We start from the raw sequence: 6,169 nt of genomic DNA, 5'->3' as shown, positions 1-6,169 counted from the left end.
TCAATGAATTCTCTCACAGTGGATGGTTAGTCTTGGTTCGCTCACATAGTGGATTTCATCAAAGAAAGGAAGTATCCGATTGAAGCAACTGACAGAGAAAAGGAGTTTCTGAGAAGATATACTACCCAGTTTATTCTTCAAGAGGATCTGTTATACAAGAGATCCTCTGACGGAATATAGGTATTGTGTGTGGATGAAGAACAAGCTACAACCATCATGGAGAAAATTCATCAAGGTTTTTGTGGACCCCACATGAATGCCAAGATGTTATCTAAGAAGATCCTCAGGCTAGGATATTACTGGAAAACAATGGAAGCAGATTATGTGGACTTTGTCAAGAAATACCACAAGTGTAAGATATTTGCTAATATCATATATATCCCACCAACAGAGTTGCATTCGCTCAGTTCACCTTGGCCATTCTCCACTTGGGGGCATTGACATCAATGGAAAGATCAGCCCCAAGGCATCTAATGATCACGAGTTCATCTTGGTAGCCATTGATTATTTCACCAAGTGGCTAGAAGCTTAGTCCTATGTGGTCCTGACGTTTGCTATGGTAGCCAAATTCATTCAGGAAAATATTATTTCTCGACATGGAATACCTCAAGAATTGATATCAAATTAGGGATCCCATTTCTAGGGCAAGACCGACAGAATCTGCACAAAGTTCAGTATCAGAAGACATCACTCTACCACTTACAGGCCACAGACCAATGGGGCAGTGGAAGCAATCAACAAGAATGTTAAAGTCATCTTACAGAAAATGGCAGAAACACATAAGGATTGGGCTGACAAGTTACCCCTTGCCTTATGGGCATACCGAACTTCTATATGATCCTCGACAGGGGCAACCCCTTTTTTCTTGGTATATGGGGTTGAGGCGGTTCTACCCGTGGAAATCCTAGTACCAACCCTAAGGGTGCTCCTTAATAGTCAGCTACTTGAAGGAGAGTGGGTAAAGGCCAGACATGATGAGCTCAACTTTCTCGACGAAAGGCGCATGAAAGCCATGGATAATCTGAAGAAATATCAATTGAGAATGGCCCGGACCTTCAAAAAGAACGTGAAGCCCTATCATATAGAGGTGGGTGAACTTGTTCTTCGGGACTAAAGAGCCCCAATTCATGACCCAAGAGGAAAATTTAGGCCCAACTGGAGCAGCCCATTCATTGTCAAAGAAATTCTACCAGGAAAAGTTGTGAAACTCAGACCACAACAACAAAGAAATACTTGGACTGGCCAACATGGATCAACTCAAGAAATATTATGTCTAAAAGGGTAAATAGCCCGAACTACATCAGACCTGATTCCTTCTGAGGGATACATAGGCAACTTGACATGTGCAAGTGTGGTCTCAACCATCTAAAGACAGTAAATTGGTTCCTTGATTAATAATCAAAGTATCTTAAAAGATCATCATATTTTATGTCCCCCATGAATCGCCATTTGACATGAAAGGCCATTAGGTACCTATCATCCACCCATTGGTTTGTCACTTCTTATCTAGGATTCTATCCCCCAAGAATCGCCATTTAGCATGTAAGGCCATTAGGTATCTGTCATTCACCTATGGCCTATCTACCCTTATCCAGGATTCTATCTCCTAAAAAGAAAATCGCCACCCGACACTAGTTTATCAAGACCAGTTTATTCTCTACCCTTGATCAGTAAAAAAAAAAGAGCTTGATGCAACAGTAGTAAAGGCTGGTTTTAGTCATTAGCTAATGAGTAATGTTTTGATAAATCATCATATCTATTTGTTTGTGTTGGTTTCAGGAAAACTTATGGGCTCATTGGATGAGACGTTGAGGAAATGGACTTTAGACATAAATATGTCAACACCAGGATTGCTGGAATCCATGAATGTGTCATTTCTTGGCTTGATTGGATGTGTTAAGCTACATCACCAATTGCTCTGGCAGGTGCCTCAACACTGGGATGCCAACCTGCATGTATTTCAGTTTGGATTAGTAGAGATTTGCCCAACTTTCAAAGAATTCTGGGTTTGTATGTTATCTCCACCCAAAGGCAGTTTGCTCCAACCATCTTTGAAGAAAAATGATTCAGAGGAAATTCAGGACTTCTTCGGATGGAAAGAAGAGGAAATGAAGCAATTTTTCAGGTATGAGAAGATCGACATTCTGAAGGTGGCCTAGATCTTCATCCAATATCTACTAATGGGAGGAATCCATCAACAGAGATCACAGGATGCTTATTTACTTTGCATGATAGCTCGTTATGTTCTTTGCACTCTCGGGTGTGGTGCACTGTCTGTTCTGATTGAGGTGGTAAAACAGTTGAAGAAGGGAGGTGACATCCCTACGGTGCTTGCAGAAACATTCAAGGGATTCGATGACATGAGCCATGGCCATAGATTCAGACTAGATCATTATCAAGGGAGTCTTGCTATTTTTTCAGATTTGGCTCCTCAAAAATCTAAACTTAACCAAACCATTAAAAGGAGGCCCACTCGGAGCTCTTTACTACGAGGACAAGAGGGAAGTTCCAAAATTTGACCTCATCACTGATTGGGAGAAGTACCTGTAGGAAAGAACTGTGCAAGATATCACATGGAGGGACCTAAGGAGGCCATAAGAAGATTTTTGATGAAGACTCCTGGTTAAAATTATGTTAGGTTGATGGGATTGACTCAGACATCCTTTTATTTGCCTATGTACATCAGCCGACAATATGGACTCAAGGAGACGGACCCAGAAGAGTTAGTGAACTTTCACCCACCTCAAGAATTGTCTCCCACCTTATTACTCACCTATCCTACCTATGGTAGGAACATTGTTCACCTTTTCATGTAATTCACTTCATAATAGAATGAGGAAGTCTTTGGACTTTCGTGTTATCCTGATTATTCTAATTATGACTTGAGTTATGGAATTGATTGTGCCTAAGCATTGCAAGCAAACAAAAAACAAAAAAAAAAAAAAAAAAAAAAGAAAATTTTTCTTTGTACCAAAGATAAGCTTTCATTCATAAGATGTTGAAATAAAATGATGAACAAACAAGGGGAGGGAAAAAGAAAAAGGAAAAAATTATATCCATATGTTTATGCTTTCAGTAAATGCAGGAACAAATCCCTATAAGTCAAAAGCCATCATCTGAGCCATACTCTAAACCATCCTCATGGAGCACTGGGGAATCCGCATATGCTAGTCTAGCCTGCTCTAGCCTCTAGGTCAGGTCCTAAATTAGTGTGTCCTATTGTGTGATCTCCCGATCCTTGGCAACTATCACCTCATACAGGCCATAGTGCATCCTCCTAATCTCAGGATAGACCTCTGGAGACACCTGAGAAAGAGCATATCAGCCAGAGGAAATCAAGAGTTAATTGGAGGATGATCAGATACTTACATAATCATAAGGAATAGGCAGCCCAAGGGAAGCGTCTACATCTATGTTCGGCTCCAGAAGATGAGGGAGATTGGGGTTGGCTGCATTGGGATAGGTCTAGGCAGGGAAGCCATGAAAGGGGACGTTATTAACCCTAAGAGACCTATTGGCACTGGTAGAGGGTCCTGCTTGTGTAGGATCGGTAGCACTGGCATGCAACCGAACAACATAAGGATCTACATGCCTCACTCTCTCCTTAAAGAACATTAGTCAAGACTAAAACTGAAAGGAATTTGAAGAAAATACTCAAGAAAGGGCAACATACCAATGGAGCATTGGGACCGAGAGGGGTGCACACTATCTCCTTCTCCAGGAAGGTTCCGTAGTCCCTATCCTGATCCAAAAAAGAGTCCTCCCATACTCCGGTGGCCAAGCACTCCATCTCAACTGCTGGGATGATCTCTAGGCAATGCATGGTGGGTGGAGGAAGACTAAGAGAAGGGCATGGCTCAATATCTAACCATTGGGGTATTACTCTCTCTCCCAAATACCAGGCATGACCCCATATTCCCCGAAAAAGGACGCGGTGCTCGGATAAGTGCCTAATCAAGGCTAATCTTTTAAGATATGGAAATACGAGGTCATGGAATGGTCTCCAAGTAACCTACGAAACCAAGGAGAAGTAAGTATAGTAGAAGATGAAAGGAATTTCAATGTTAGACACAACATACCTTGGTAAGATCATTGAAAAGAGAACGAGCGGTGGTCCCCAGAGGATGGCATCAAGCCCTGAGCACCTGATTATCTCCCCACTTCATGGCTACAAGGAAGAAGAATGCCTCAGGGTCCCTTAGTTTGGGAGATATGGTCTCCAAATGCTCAAAGTGTTGTTTTATGGTTGTCCTTGTTGGCAACCCGACCACGTGGAGGTGATGACTTGGCCATTTTGGGTGATATGGATGAAAATGATGACATGGTAGTGTCCACTGTCACCGATGAGATAACAGAGTCACTTGGTATGCATGGAATGGTTTGATACATCCTTAGTATGTGGTGCGGGTTTCTGGGTCAAAACTAGAAAAATTAGCCTATTTATGCTCAGGGGCATTTTTTATAATAAAAATAATATTTTTGGAAGATAGGTTCTTCATGAAAAAGATAGATTGTAATTTACATAGTCCAGTGCATTTGATTTCGTCACATTCCGATACTGTATGAAGAAGTTACCAAATTTATGGCAGTCAAGGGCAGTTTCGACATTGAAGATGAATTTTTTAAAGGAAGTGTTTTCCATGTAACAATATGACAAAAATCCAATCTTTCCAATGGTTCTAATTTCATTGTGTTCCAATTCCGTATGAGAAAGATGCATCATTGAAAAGGTCTAGGGGTATTTTGGTCTTTTCACATTGTTGATTCAGATGATTGAGACTTCTAGAAAGTCATAGAGCGTCCAGTTATGGTTCCAATGCACTTCGTTTCATCTTGATCGGATATCGTATGAAAAAGTTATAAGTGTTTCCGTAAAGCCGGTTCAAAAATCCAAACCGAAAATTCATTAGTATGCTCTCGGTGTTGGGTGGATTTTTCAGAATTTATTTTTGAAATTTGAAGGGCTTTTATGTAATTTTGAGATTTTGAAGGTCTTAGTTGATAAACGGTGTTTAGCACTGGAAATATGAAAGGCAGAGGCTTATGTGTATATAAGAGAATCAGAGGGATCCTTAATACACGGCTCAGATTGAGCCACATCGGTCAGATTCATATCTGACGGTTCATGCAAGAGCTTGCGCTAAAGATGCTTATCCGAAGCTTCTCTGTGTGTAGCGCATGTGCATAGAATCTATAAAGAGATTCTCCATATCTTGATATGAGCCAATCATATCAGATCGGTTCCGATCTAACGGTCAAGATTGATGGAGCTTTATTAAAGTTAGCCGACAGCGTACTGTGAAAATCACTACACCAACCAATCGGTGATCGACAACGCATCTGACAATGTCAGCGTGTACGTCATGATGATGTTATCGAGATTCAAAACCTATGGTTTAGATCTATTATCTGTTGATTTAATCGGATGGCTCAGATTAAGAGATACCTTTTGATGAGATCTACGGCCAGATCTGTGCCTTTGTTGTGTGTGCCACCGACGTTGCCTATGCCAAGCTCCAAAGATTCCATTTTAAGTGTTCTGGTTGGTCTAACCTCAAATGGTCGTATCTCCCTCATCTTAACTCCGATTTGGGTGATTCAAGTTGGAGATTCTTCATCTCTCTGAGCTCTACACACCAGAGGGAAGAAATCAGGTAGAGGGATTGCTGAGGTGGTAAAAAAATGAGTTAAAGCTTGTGGAAGGCTAAAGGTTTGAATGAAAGACTTCCATCCTCTTGCACTTCATCCATAGCCCCCATTAGAGGCTTAGGAAGCTGCTGAAAACCAAGGCAACAAGCTCTATTGGTTGTTGCCAAGAGAAAGAAATAGAAAATGGAAGAGAAGAGAAGAGAAGAGAAGAAGAGGGAAATAGAGAAGAAGTTTTTCCCTCTCTTTGTGTGTGTCTTGAATGCCTCTCAAGAAAGATTTTCTCAAATCCAATTAATGGAGTTTGATGGTTCTTGTTGAGAATACTATTTCCCCATTAAAGCTTTATTTACGAGGAAGACCAGAAGAGCAGAAGTAGAGAGAGAGAGAGAGAGAGAGAGAGAGAGAGAGGAGTGTGTGTGTGAATGTGAATGCCATTGTTGCTCCATAAAAGTAAAGACAAGGAGAAAAGAAAGAAGAAGAACAAGAACCTAGAATTTGGTTCTTGAGAGTTGCTTCAAGA

Source organism: Macadamia integrifolia, unplaced genomic scaffold, assembly GCF_013358625.1.
Source record: "Macadamia integrifolia cultivar HAES 741 unplaced genomic scaffold, SCU_Mint_v3 scaffold1273, whole genome shotgun sequence".
Taxonomy (NCBI): Eukaryota; Viridiplantae; Streptophyta; class Magnoliopsida; order Proteales; family Proteaceae; genus Macadamia; species Macadamia integrifolia.
Note: the sequence above shows the minus strand (reverse complement) of the source record.